The following is a 14050-nucleotide window of genomic DNA, read 5'->3' as shown; positions in this document are numbered from 1 at the left end:
GTAGTTACCCAGGCTGCAGTAAGTTCTACTTTTTGAATATGGAATTCACAAAAAGAGCTTCAAAATAATATTCGCATCCACAGGTTTTAATGCAAAACATATTTTAATGTTGTAAACAGACGCCCCTGGCAGTTATGTAGATTCTGCGGAGCTGTAGTGACCCAATTATCTGGTCAAAGGGCTGTATGGACGCAAGGGACAGGGTGAGTTAAAGTTTAACTCCCAGGAATTGTAAACCAAACCTAAAGCCACTGAACCTTTGGAGTTTGATATGTTGATTAGAGCATAACCGGAGTGACACGTTGAACTCGCCATAATCAAGGAACCCTTTTCCGGGTGGGGATCTCTGAAATCACTCAGGTACGGTCCATGTGTTTTGCTTTTTCTTGCTTCAACTCTGAAACTGTGCAGTGCGGCTCAGTGGGAATGCGGTGAGAACAGCTCTGTACACCATAGAACCTGACACAGGGCGCTTTCTGGCTGTTTTTATACTAAGGGAGCAATCTGAAAACAAAAGAATCTATTGGAATAATCATACACCCTCAGAATGCAAAGGCAGCCGTCTTCTGCTACTTGATTCAATCCATGTCTGGGGCTGACAAGTAGATTTGCCGCCTTGGGTTCAAGAGCAGGGCCAATGCTGCTGAGAAGTTTATTTAGCCGTGGCCAGCCAGCTGGGGGAGTGGTGGTTGACTGTGTCCTAGTCCTAAGACCTCTGGGAACATAAAAAAATGTACTTACAAGAGGAATAGCATGAACATCACTGGCATATTCTGATTTCTCCGTATAGGTCATAACTGCTAGCATTACTTGGGATTTCGTAGATTCAACTTTCTCCTTCCAGCTCCTTTGTCCTTCACAATCACCCAAAACCAAAATCTGAAACACAAAACCCCACAGAAAAGGCCCCATGCAAAATCACCCTGGCAAATTCTTGCTATTTCTTTTGCCAAGATCCTACTCACCAGAGAAATGCCTTAAGCTGTTCGCTTTACGAAAGAGAGAGAGAGAAAGAGAAAGAAAGAAAAGAAAGAAAGAAAGAAAGAAAGAAAGAAAGAAAGAAAGAAAGAAAGAAAGAAAGAAAGAAAAGGGAGGTGGGCGGGGGGTGGGGTGACTGGGTGACAGGCATTGAGGGGGGCACTTGATGAGATGAGCACTGGGTGTTATGCTATATGTTGGCAAATTGAACTCCAATAAAAAATTAAGAAAGAAAGAAAGAAAGAAAGAAAGAAAGAAAGAAAGAAAGAAAGAAAGAAAGAAAGGAGGGAGGGAGGGAGGGAGGGAGGGAGGGAGGGAGGGAGGAAGGAAGGAAGGAAGGAAGGAAGGAAGGAAGGAAGGGACAAAAACAGATGTGGAAAATGACTGGCTTTGAATGTGTTAAATCTCAACCTTGGGGCTAGCTAATAATTACATCTTTTTCTTGGGATGGTTTGGGCAACGGTGCCACAGTGGGTATATTGTCACATGGTCATTTTGTTCACTCCAGAAAGACAATTCATAACCAAAATATGATACGATTGTGTCTTAAGAAAGGTGTCAGAGCGCTTACCAGGAATATCCTTTCCTACCAGAAATCTCATAAACTCTGGTTGAAATACTTTCGTTCTATGAGCATTAAAATGAATTCCAAGGAGACCGGGCTCTGAGATAAGTGTCTTTACGGTAGGACTTCTCGGAGGTGTATAGCATGACTTCAAGAAGGTGAGGAACACAGCATTATTTGTGCCCTGTGCAGGATGAGGGTTTTGTCATAATTTAGAAGCTTCAAAGGTGTATTGGTCTGGTCCGAAGCATCCATCATTATCTTTGCCGAGGGATTACAGTAGGAGCATCGGTCTGGAGCTACCAGGGCTTACTGGAATAAGAGCACTCGCCTGTTGAAGTGCTAAGGCCTTCCTCTGCTAAATACAGAATAATAGACAAATGACTTACTGGTTCATATTTCCAGACCATATTTTCCAGGATTATATTGATACTGTCCACTTGAGAAGATTCTCACACTTTGCTGTTCCAGTTTATTGTTTATCCAGCATAAGGGAAGGGGAAAGAGAATTGGCAAAAAGAAAGGAAAAGAAAAAAAAAAAAAACTTGTGGGCAAATACGAAGCGACATGATGGATAGGAAAACACTGAATATAGAGTTATTATTATTATTTTTTTTAGAGTTATTATTTTTAACTGGGTTAAGACCAAGTTGTTTTGTGTCGTTTCAAATACAACATTCCCCACACTGTATTCAGTGGACGTTAATACGTGTGGCCCCCCAAAAGTGACCCTATTGGCAGGTTGAGGGAAGGAAGTCAGACGCTCTAGAGCAGGACCTATTACTACGTGGATGTTTGGAGTCATCCTTTAAAATGACAAACGTTTATTGTGCATTAAATGGCCAAGTCCACTCCGGAGCACCTTCCATGCGTTCATCTGTATTCTTCTTAGACCCGCCGCATAGGGTAGATACTAGTGTAACGTTTTACTAATGAGAAAATAGAGCAGGGATTAGTTGCCTAAGAGGCTCCCCATCACCCAGTTGGGAAACGAAGAGCCAGGTTCCTCAGCCAAGTGGTCCGACTCCAGAGCCCAAGCGTGAAACCATTGTAGTCGTGCTTGCAGGGCCTGGGATGTCCTGTGTGCGGCCGTGTATGTACTTCTTGTGAGCATCTCTGAGTGTGAGACGTGTTGTTCCCTAAGCTTCCTTTACAACCGAACATCCCTCAGGGACATCTATTAACATGTCTCAGAAATAGCATCCCTCAGAGCACAGATTAGGAAAGAACAAATCACTGTTAGGGTTCTCATCCAGGCTCCATAAAACCAGAACCTCCTGAAATCAGCCCAGTTGAAGATGTCGGAGGTACCCGATGGCCTAGCCCCCTTCTACCAAACCGGACCACGCCTGTCGTGGCAACTTCCAAAGCACTTAGAGAAAGAACACCAGACTCTCTGACCGAGCCCGGCTGCAAGGCCCCCTCCCGGACTCCGCGCTGTGTAGCCCGGGTGCTCTACTTAACTTCCCTGACTCTCAGTTCCTCAAGGGTGGCAGGGTGGCCTGCAGGATTTCGTGACGACCCAGTGAGATGACCTAGCAAAACGGCTCAAACACCATCCCTGGCACCTGCTAGGAGTCCAGCAGAGCTCGCTCCCCCTTCCCACTTCTCCACCTGTAACAATCTCCAGAAAAGTTTCCTGAGACCTTTTCCCAAACTTACCCACTAGCTGCTCTTTGCCAAAACCACGCTGAGACGGTTTAAATCAAAAACCACACACAAATTATAAAGTCCTGATTGGTCACCAAGAATAACCATTTATCCAGAAAAGACAAAAAAAAAAAAAAAACTCTCACTTTTCTTTTATTCTAACGACACAGAAGCGGCCCCAACAAAACACAGTATACTTTGATTTTAGAGAACGGTGCTCTAGGAAACTCTTGGTGAAAAACCCAACGCCCGGTCCTTCAAACCCGCGGGGTGGCCTGCGGTGGGGTGCGTTCATTTCATCACAGAGCCAGGCGACATTACTAATCTGTTTCAATAACTGTCTTTTAAAACACTGTCATCCCCGAGCAAGCGGGGAGGCACGCTGGGTACTGTTGCACAACTGTTGTCATTACCTTATGTGTCTCTAAATGACTCAATCAGTTCAAACAAGACGGTATTGATCGATGGAGGATAAACACCATTTGATCTTATTCATGGAAACAGTAACCAGGATCCTCTAAAGTGCAGTTTGAGCGGTCCCAACACCTCCCCCCACCCCCAGGGGAGCATCTGGAAGAGAGGAAACATCACTGCCGTGACATTACCTATGAGAAATTTAAATCCCATCTGCTCCTTGGCCTGATACTGTAGGATCCAGGCAGCTGCTAGCAAGTGTTTCCTGCCGATCAGATCAGGAGAGCTAATCTATCATTTTAGTCCGTGGAACTTCATCCAGTGAAAATCTCAGTCTTAGGAACTACTTAGAGTTTTTAATTTAATAAATTCGGATTTTGTGTTGAGTCTTTTTGATTCATCCAGACCAAAATTTTAAATATTTCCTTTTATAAGAATGGCTGCCCTTACCTAAATGTGCTGGTGCCTTGAGCTCCTTATTTTGATTTTTTTAAAGATATGCAAACTCAGCTTTTTTTTTTTTTTGTCCTTCTGTGGATACATATGTGGAATTTTGCATATGCAGGTATTAACGATCATGTGGAAGATAGTTCCAGGTTTGTTTATTCCACGAGGGCTCCATCCCTGGTAATAATAGTAAGAGGAAGGCCATGATGTGGACTAGGATAACCCACTCCCTCTGCAAGATTATGCACAGCATCCTGCCCCCTAGCAACAGTATGGCTATGAGAATTAGCACATGACAGCATGGCCAGAAGGAAGAACTAAGTGAGAGAACTGGTTTGCAATTCTACAAGGTTCTACCTTCAGTGATGTAGTAATGTCTCCTCTTCTTCTAGCAGCTAAAATGATCATCGTTTTGGGATGCCCAACTGATGCAAAGAGCACAACGCTCAACACAGCAGAATTGACTACTGCTAATACCTTATTGCTATAGAATATTCTCGTTTACAAAGCATTTTATACAAAAATATTTTTACTTTTTTTCTAAAGATTTTATTTACTTGAGAAAGACAGAGATAGTGAGAGACAGCACAAGTGGGGAGAAGAGGGAAAAGCAGGTTCCACGCTGAGCAGGGAGCCAGCCCTATGTGCGGCTCCATCCCAGGAGTCTGGGATCATGACCTGAGCCGAAGACAGATGCTTCACCAACTGAGCCACCCAGGTGACCCACATTTATACTTTTTTTAAAGAGATTTATTTATTTATGAGAGAGAGCGAGAGAGAGAGAGCATGAGTAGAAGGGGGCAGAGGAAGACCCTGAAGCAGACTCCAAGCTGAGCATGGGGCCCATGCAGGGCTCGGTCTCACCACCTTGACATCATGACCTGAGCCAAAATCAAAGTCAGAAGCTTAACGGACAGGGACCCCAGGTGCCCCCAGACCTCTTCAATGCCAAAGTTCTTCATAGTCAACTCAGCATGTATATTCTCTTCAAGGTAGTTCAGTCACGACACCTCATTCCAGTTGTGCCAAGCTGGTTAGCTGCAAGATGCTCACCCAGAGTTTAGAAGCCTAGTTGGGCTCACGTAGCAGAGGGCGGATTATGTAGGGAGGCTTCCCCTACTGTGCTGGACATAATGAACCCGGTGATGAGTTATCTAAGAGGTTCGATGAAACTGGGAAGAGAGGCTGAGAATCCCCAGGGAAGGTGGGAGGAACACTTGTCCCCTACGTGTCCCCGAAGGAAACAACCCTAGAGATTTCAAGCATTGCATGCAAAGAAGTGAGGGGAGGGGCACTGCCCCGCGTCCTAGAACACCGGCCGGGCACCTGCAGGGTTCTGTGTATCAAGGCCACTGCTTCTCCTTCCTCTCAGCTCACCTTCAGTGTTCTTCTCTCCAGGATTGTACTGAGTGCTTTCCCACTGGGGCCTCTTGCATGACGTAAATTGGCTTCTCAGATTTGTTTAAACCCTAACACCTCTGGTTACTTTGCATGGAAGTCAGAGATCAGACACTGATGTGTGCAGCAGGAGTCTGTGTTGGCCTGTGGACAGGACCGTGTCAGGAATCCTGTCTCCTAAAGATCCCCAGCAGTGCCCCATGATGCAGGCACTTACTGCCAACCGACCAGAACCGGCACCTAGGATGATGATGATGATGACAGTGGTACGTGTGATAGCTCCTCCGTCCTGATGGAGCTCCTGCCATGTGCTGGGCACGTAGATTCATTCAACCCTGTGGAATTCTCTGGAACAGGTGCTATTACTATGCCATTTTTCCAATAAAGGGGCCAAGTCTTAAGAACGTGCAGACACCTGCCCAGGATCACACGGCTAAAGAGTGGTGGAGAGGTGCTGAGGTCCAACAGTCTGAGCTCTGAGTCTTAGACCTGGAAACTCAATTTTGAGGTCCTTTATTGGACAGACAAAAGCTAAATGAGTTTCCCAAGGACCAAAGACATTTTGTTGTTGTTGTTGTTGTTAGGGTAAGAACCTCAGTGCAGACCCCCAGCCCTCGGGCAGGCCCTTTCCCTGGTACCACCCCCAGGGCACAGCACGTCTAATTCAGCCTGAGTCCCCGCACAGATACTGGTGCCAGGCCAGCAGGGCCCCTGTGGTTAGGGGCCACGGTCCCTTCTGTCCCAGAAGGAGGAGTCCCACCCACCGCGCTCTGCCCGGATGCATGCCTCCTGGCACAGCCAGAAACACAGTTGAAGGAGACCCGTTTCATGACTTTGAGAGAGTGCCAGGTGCAGATCACAGAAGAAATGTCCAGGCCCGGGGACCACAGCCACAGGGGCGTCTCCAAAATCACAAAGCAATGGTCCTGAGTGACTTCGCTTCCTTGCGCCCAAACCTGACTAGTGTCTGCAGGCACAGCCCCTCCCACTCGGAGGACACACCCCTCTCCCCCGGGAAAGAGTAATTGGGCTGCCAGGTCTATGAATGCTAAGGGAGCCCCATATTTAAACTGCCCTCGTTTGGAGCTTTAAATTGAGACCCAGGTGTTCCCAAATAGCAGCTCCACCAGCCTCAGTGGGATTATTCATTTAGGATAATAAGAGGATGTTTCCAGAAGTTCCTCGTTAAAATATGAGCTAGTTGGGATACAGGGTGTGAGTGATAGGGACACTCGGAGGTGTTAACATTCAAGAACACACTAGCCTAGAATCCCTTAGCACGTTAACTAGCCTGGCAAAGCCTTCCAAGAATGGCATGTAGGACAAGGGAATTGCGATGGTAGGGAAGAGAAGATGGAGAAGAGGCACAGCCAACAACGGGGGTGTCATAGGGAAGCAGGGGAAGGGTTAGGTATTTGAATGACAGCTATTTGTTTTTTTTTAATAATAAATTTAATTTTTATGGGTGTTCAATTTGCCAACACACAGAATAACACCCAGTGCTCATCCCGTCAAGTGCCCCCCTCAGTGCCCGTCACCCAGTCACCCCCACCCCCTGCCCTCCTCCCCTTCCACCACCACCCCTAGTTCGTTTCCCAGAGTTAGGAGTCTTCATGTTCAAATGACAGCTATTTGTTTGATCTTTGAGGAAGAATTCACTTATTGATTTTGAACAATTATTAAGGACATTAGGGCAACACGCTTCCCAGATCCCTCCAAGTCTCTCCCTCACTACAGAACAGACACCTAATCCAGGTGCCTGAACCAGAACTGGAACCGCCCAAGATGCTATCACATGGCCCCTTAGGGTATTTTAAGACAGGAGAAAAACCCATAATGTCTAGAGACCCTTGTTTTCACTTGCCTTTCAAAGCAAGCCATAAAGTCAAGTGCTTCCTATAATAAGAACTTAGTCTCTCACGAGTCCCAAGGATCCCCTAAAGCACGGCGGCCTAAAGGATGGATTCACAGCATGGCATGTGGCAGGGAGGCCCCAGACCCCGCATGGCTGGGCTTGAATCCCGGCCCCAGCACTTCCTAGCTGTGTGATCCTCAGCAGATTATCTAACTTCTCTGTGCCTGTTTCCTCTTCTGTAAAGTCAAAGTTATTTTGTGGATCAGAAATTACACACGAAGTGCTTAGAACAGCAGCAAGAGTGCGCGAACCTTAGCTGATACCTTCTCGTCATCTCGTTCCTTTGTTGCTTTCCTGTTAGGATATGGCTGGAGACAGAGAGCCTATGAGGTCAAGGCGTAGAAAATGAGAGGTCAGGTGGCTGAGAACCATCTCCAAGGCTGGCCTGTGGAGCAAATTAGGAACAGTTTCTCCCTGACACCGTTGCAGTTTTTCCGAGACAGAGACAGGCAGGGCAGGGGCTCCTAATTAAGTCAGTGTAAAATGATTTGAAGGAACCTGGGTCATCACAGCAAGGAAGCAGAATGGAAATCCGGGTCTTCACACAGGAGTGCCAGCCTCTCAGGCCCCTGTTATTTTCCCGGGTACAAAGAAGACCCCTCAGGACTCACAGCCACTTGCAAAGGTGCAGATAGAAGATAGCAGGGTTATTGGCAGGACAAAAGTGCAGCCAGGAGGTAATACAACCTGTCTCCAAATCAATCCCCTGCACAGGGCAGGCAACAGACCCCTGAAGAGAAAATTATGGGGGAGGAGCTAAGCAGAGGATCAGGACTGAGGAGGAAGGAGTTCGGGATCACCATTTCCTTTTTTGGGGGGTGAGGGGGCCGGACAGAAGGGCAGGAAGGGGATCTCTTGGGATTACTGTGTTGATCTGTCCAGGGGAACCGCTTGATGGATCCTGTGCTTGAGTTCAGCGTTATTCTAGACGTTGTGTTGGATACAAAGATGTATTGCACTTTTGTCCTCAACTTTAAGGGACCCGTTCCCCAGGGTTCCCATTGCGGTCTTAGGATATTCGATCTCTCTCTCCTCTGAAGTCTCTCACTTTGCTGGAAAATGAGTATTTTACTCTGCTACATTGGGGTTCCTGAAAGGCAAGACAGTTACCCCATTTCCTTTTCAATGCACAGACCTAACACCTTGCTATGCACAGAACAGATGCCCACTATTGCTTGTTGAATAACAGAGCCTCCCAACTGGGGAGAGCAGGACAGGAGGTGGAAGAGGCCTAGAAGAACATCATCGGGGGCCATGTACTCCACCCCATGCCATGCACTTGTCCTATCTTTTTGCATCACTCTGGCAATACTGTGAGGCAGGCATCACGCTCCCCAAATTCAAGATGAAGACACTGGGATCTGGCTAAACAGCTTGGCGCAAGTTTACAAGGTTCTTAAGGGCAGACCTCTAACACTGGATCCTGTGTGCCTGTCCGGCCACCCTCCCCAGCTGGGAATCCAGAATGGACACCAAAGGGCAAAAGTCTGTGTATTTTGTTATTATGTGATGGAACTACAAAATTAGGATGGAGAGAACAGAACTCTGGAGTAGACAGAGAGGCTGTATGAAATCTCCATTCAGCCCAGCAAATACGCATGACAAAGTGTCTACTAAGTGGCAGTGGAGGGGCTAGAGCTGAAAACAGGAGTGCCTGTCCTTGGGGAGGTGATGGCCCTGCCTCTCTACATGTCCCCATCTGTCCCTAAGCTAGTCCTTCTGCCTCTAATACATTCTTAGCCACACTCCTGGAGTTGCCTTCCTGAAGGGCACAGGGACCTGTTAGAGCTCTTCCATGCTGACTTCACAATAAAGCAGGAACACCCTATCATGCCAGGATTAATGTCATTCACCTGCCTCACTAGCCTTACCTGTTGTCGCTCTCGCTCCTGATCCCCTCAGCTCTGCTTGCATTCGGCCTTCCAACTTTACTCCACCTCCCCATCCACGCTGTTTGCACTTGTACCTCTGTACCCCCAGACTCCCTGCCTCCCTTCTTCTCCTGACTCCTAGGCCTCTGGACAGGTCTGGGTAGAGACAAGCTATCTGCTGGAAATTAATATAAAGTTGGGTGTGTTTGATAGGGGATGACATTGGTTGACAGAGTCATACAATATGGGGCCACGGAAAGTCTTTTAATAGAAAAGTAGCATAAGGAAATGGTTGAGAAAATTAACGAGCCTCACACAGAGGACGTTAGAGTTTGAAAAAAGGCTAAAGGTCTACGTAAGACAAAAATCCAGGTGTGAAATGATGGTTGCATACATAATAATTAATGGCCGTGGGAAGTCAGTGGCTGACTAAAAATGAGGAGGAATGACTTACAGAGGACAATTTATGCCAAGGCACGTAAATTAGCATAAAATTAGAACTTCCATCATCTGCTTTATTGAAAGGGAACACAGTGCTGTCTCTCATTCCAAGTGTTGAATGCCTCAGGGCTACTACGATATAGAGCTTCAGATAGTTGGATTTTTGTTAAGCTCCACTCAAGGATCAAACATATTTTATTAATCAGTGGTTGGCAGTCTTGGTGAGAACTGAGTGTTCAACCTAATTTTTCCAAGTTGGTCTGAGGAAACCAGATGCAGCAATAGGTTCAAAAGGATAGTCTCTATAGAAAAAAAAGAGAGACATCACAACATGAATCCAAGAATGAATGAAATACAGCACTCACAGCTCATCAGGTCCCTGTAACCTGCCACACAGATAATTGGTCCCAGAGCTATTGAATAAACATCTGCTTTTAGGCTGAAAACCATCTACGTCGCATGCTGTGACTAACACGCTCCCAATTTGTAAGTCAACTTAGAAATTAAACATACATGCAAAGGCATTCCGTTCTTCTCAAGCTATGCCATTCTAGAATTTCCAACCTCGGCCAATTCTCTTACCCGGATATCTTTAAGAGAGTGGGGCCTGGTGGGAAGAGTTGGGTAGCATTACTAAGTGAAGAGAACACAACAGCCATCTGTAGCCTGACCCTTCCAGTTACCGGGAACGTGACAGCACCGAAACCATGTACATATACGTACTCAACAGGGTTGTCCGGAAAAATGGTACTGGGATTCCCATCAGTACATATACAGAAATGGTTTTGCTGTTGTCCCTGTTCTAGTGTCTGCAAGGCACCAGTGCTAGCCACCAGCACCTCTCAAATATATCTGCTAAAGGGATGTATTGTAAGGGGTTGCCTCGCGTGATTACGGAGGCCAAGAAGCCCCAAAGCCTGAAGCTAGTGAGCAGGAGACCCAGGCCAGATGACATATGCTTCCAGTCTGAGGGGCAGCAGGTATGAGATGCAAGAGTCAATGTTTCAGTTCAAGTCCAGAAAAGATTGACGTTCCCGGGAAGACAGAGTTCTCCCTCACTTGACCTTTTTGTTCTACTCCAGTCTTCAACTGATTGGATGAGACCCACCAACGTTTGGGGACAACGATCTGCCCTACTCGGTCTATATTTAGAGTTAACCTCATCCAGAAAGACCTTTACAACCACACCCAGATTAATATTTGGCCAAAATTCCAGGCATCCTGTGGCCCTGTCCAGTTGACACATAAAATTAGCCATCATCGCAGAACCTTAATGGAATGTAGAGTCCCTATGAGGTCCGATCGTAAAGCTCTGCATTTCTCCCCCACCACCTATCCCCTCACCCAACACATGCAGTTTCCACCTGCTATTAAAGTTTCCCCATATCATTTTTGGATTAAAACACTTGTTCATCTCTCAATCTTCTGCGTTACCAACAATAGGTCACGTAAAAGGGCTTTCAGGGTTTCCGATAGTCGTATCTGAGCTGACCTGAGGCTGAAGGATTTGTAAAGGACTTGGTGGGGTCAGAGCCAGTTACAGAGGGAAAGGGGCGTGTGGAGCAGTCTCCCATGTGATCTCATGCCACCAACACTGGCCACCTGGAGTTGATTCACACCTGCGTGTAGCTACATATTCATGTCCACATGTGCTTGCATGGGCTTTCAGAGACCCATAAATCTCCACACACCCGGAGGGAGCAGCTTCAGTTTATCTCACCCAGGGAGCCTGGAAGGAAGTATGGGAACTGGGCACATGACAAATAGGAAAAAAGATCAAAGAGTCTCCAAAGTAACTGGTGTGTCTGGGAGAAACCTGGAATAAATACTTTACACTTGCAGGGACCGTGACCAGGCGAGTAGAGGCTGGGCCAGCTCACAGCAGGCACGGAATATCAGCCTAAGGAAATGGACTGTTCCTTGTAGTGACTGATGAGGCCAATGAAGGTGTTGGGGCAGGAGGATAGTGGAAGGGACATATGAGGGAGACTGAGCCAGCGGGTGTGTGCGGAGCCTCTTGCATTCTACGCTGTGAGCTCAGGTTAAGTTGAGTAACGGAACAAGGGGTGGGAGGTGAGGGTAGGATCTCAAGAGGAGCAACAAGTGAGAGTAGACGTGTACACAACGCAGGATAAAGGTCAAGATCAGACTTCATGAGGAAGCTATTCCCATACAGAGGCTTTAAGGGCTTCCGCAGTCCTAATTCCCGGACCCGGGGAGGTGCTTCATCGGCAACGTGAGCCGACCGCTCCCCACACCTGGGCCTGTCTCTCCTCCACGCTGGCCTTCCTCACTGCCCACCGTCCATCCTTCCTCTCACACCTGCTCCCTCTCGACGGGGCCGCAGCAAGTCACAGCAGGAATATAAACTGCTTATCGGTCGGTCCTCATGGAAACAGAGTTGAAAACAACTCACTTGAGCCAGACTCTAGTCAGAATGCGATTATTTTTTTATGGTATTTCTAGCCCCTAGCAATTAAGAAAAGATTTGCTCAATAGGAATGCTGAAAATGTAAATAATTATTAGAGAAAAAATGGAATCATCCTCCCTTTTGTCCTATCATCTCGTGTCTACCTTTTACAGGCCTTTTCTTCTCTTTAATACAACCTCCTTTACATGGTGTCTAGACCATCTATGTGACAGGTGGGGCAAATTCAGTCACTGTCCACTGTTTCAACACTCAACATGTAGAGACTAGAGCTTCGGTCAGCAGCTCTCAGCTCAGCGGCCAGCCAGGATCACTTTGGAGGCTGACACCGTAACCATCTCCCGGGGCCCCAGCCCAGACTAGGTCACTCTGAATCCGTCTGGGGGATGGGGGGGGGGAGTCGAGGATGCTGCCCCAGGACAGGTGACTCTAATGTAAAGCCAGGCAGGGAGTCTGCTCTTTCTCCTAGCTCCTGCAGGTCTTACCTGTCGTCAGCTCATGTCAACCAAAGCTATTCTTTTTTTTTTTTTTTTAAGATTTTATTTATTTATTCATGAGAGACACAGAGAGAGAGAGAGGCAGAGACACAGGCAGAGGGAGAAGCAGGCTCCATGCAGGGAGCCCGATGCGGGACTGAATCCCAGGTCTCCAGGATCAGGCCCTGGGCTGAGGGTGGCGCTAAACTGCTGAGCCACCCGGGCTGCCCTTAAATTATTTTTCCTTTTTTTTTTTTTTTTTTTTTTTGCTAGTTTGGAATATGCCATAGAGTGATACAATGTTTAGGATAGGGTCCTGCTTAGGAAGTCATGGTAAGTGACAATTAAGGAATTCGTTCAAACCGGACACATTCTCTGAGCAGAATATTACAGTGAAGTTGACTTCCAGAGCATACAAGGGGTGCCCAGGGGCTCAGTGGGTGAAGCATCTGCCTTTGACTCAGGTCGTAACCTTGGGTCCTGGGATCCAGGGGCTTCGGGTTCTGGCCTCAGGGAGGAGTCTGCTTCTTCCTTGGCCTCTCCCACCCAGCCCCACTTCCCGCTCATGCTCATTCTCTTTCAAATAAATAAATCCTTTAAAAAAAAATTGAGGAGGGGGAGATTTAACAGAGGGACTATGACTTGCTAAAATCCAAGAATGCGTGCAGTTAAATCTCAAAGTTCTCTTTTGACAAAGCACGTGTAGGTTAATACTTTCTCGCCTGCATTTCCTTGTGTAATTTACAGTTTCAAGCTAAATCCCAGGGATTTGATGGCTTCTCGTTGATATTTAAAGGGCATTTTAAGCAAATAAATGTGAAATGTCTTTTGAAGCAGATCAAATGTTCCTACCCTACTCTACCCACTTAAGAATATGCTAAAAAGCAGGAGGCATTCCCATTGGGCCACAGATTATGCGGTTTTGGATACACTTTTTAAATGAAAATATATGGTTCTACTTGAAATTAACTTTTCCCTCAAACAAAACAAAATGAATGTCTCCGTGTCAGGACTGTCTTGCAAGAATGATGACATGCTTAACTTGCCCAAGAGTTCAGATAGCTTTTTCTTTTCAGATGAGATTGTATCTGATTCCTGACTTTGAATCAGTACTTAAAAGAAAATAAAAAGGACAAAAATATCAGAAAGACACACCTTCTCACTTCTTGCATGTTTACAATGCTGAGATTTAGTCCAGGGGTGTGTGTGCATATCGATACGTATACATATACATGTCTGCACAGATAAGGACACACCCAAAAATCATAATACAGTCATTTGTCTATTATACATCTGCTTGTTCTTCTCTGATAATTTTAAGTCCATAGTTCCAATGGAATTTTTTTCTGGTATAGCTTTATTTTCTCCATAGATATTTTGATAACAGTGCAATCAATTTCCATCATGTCTTAGGTTTTGCTATCTTAAGTTATTCTATCTAGGACTTCAAACTACTCCCAATAAGA

General features: G+C 46.4%; 1 protein-coding gene across 5 annotated transcripts in view; it reads left to right on the top strand.

Moving 5' to 3' along the window:
• Positions 1 to 273: 273 nt before the first annotated feature.
• The window catches only part of A1CF (APOBEC1 complementation factor), an 80847-nt gene continuing 67070 nt past the window's right edge, over positions 274 to 14050 (top strand). For 4 of the 5 annotated variants that reach the window (XM_055322988.1, XM_055322985.1, XM_055322984.1 and 1 more), the window contains exon 1: positions 274 to 360. The gene's annotated coding sequence lies outside the window, so the exon portion shown is untranslated. The remainder of the gene's footprint in view (positions 361 to 14050) is intronic. The other variant, XM_055322989.1, reaches the window with a different exon arrangement.

Source organism: Nyctereutes procyonoides, unplaced genomic scaffold (assembly GCF_905146905.1).
Source record: "Nyctereutes procyonoides isolate TBG_1078 unplaced genomic scaffold, NYPRO_anot_genome, whole genome shotgun sequence".
NCBI lineage: Eukaryota > Metazoa > Chordata > Mammalia > Carnivora > Canidae > Nyctereutes > Nyctereutes procyonoides.
The sequence above is the reverse complement of the archived record's forward strand: the minus strand, read 5'-3'. Positions and strand labels throughout refer to the sequence as shown.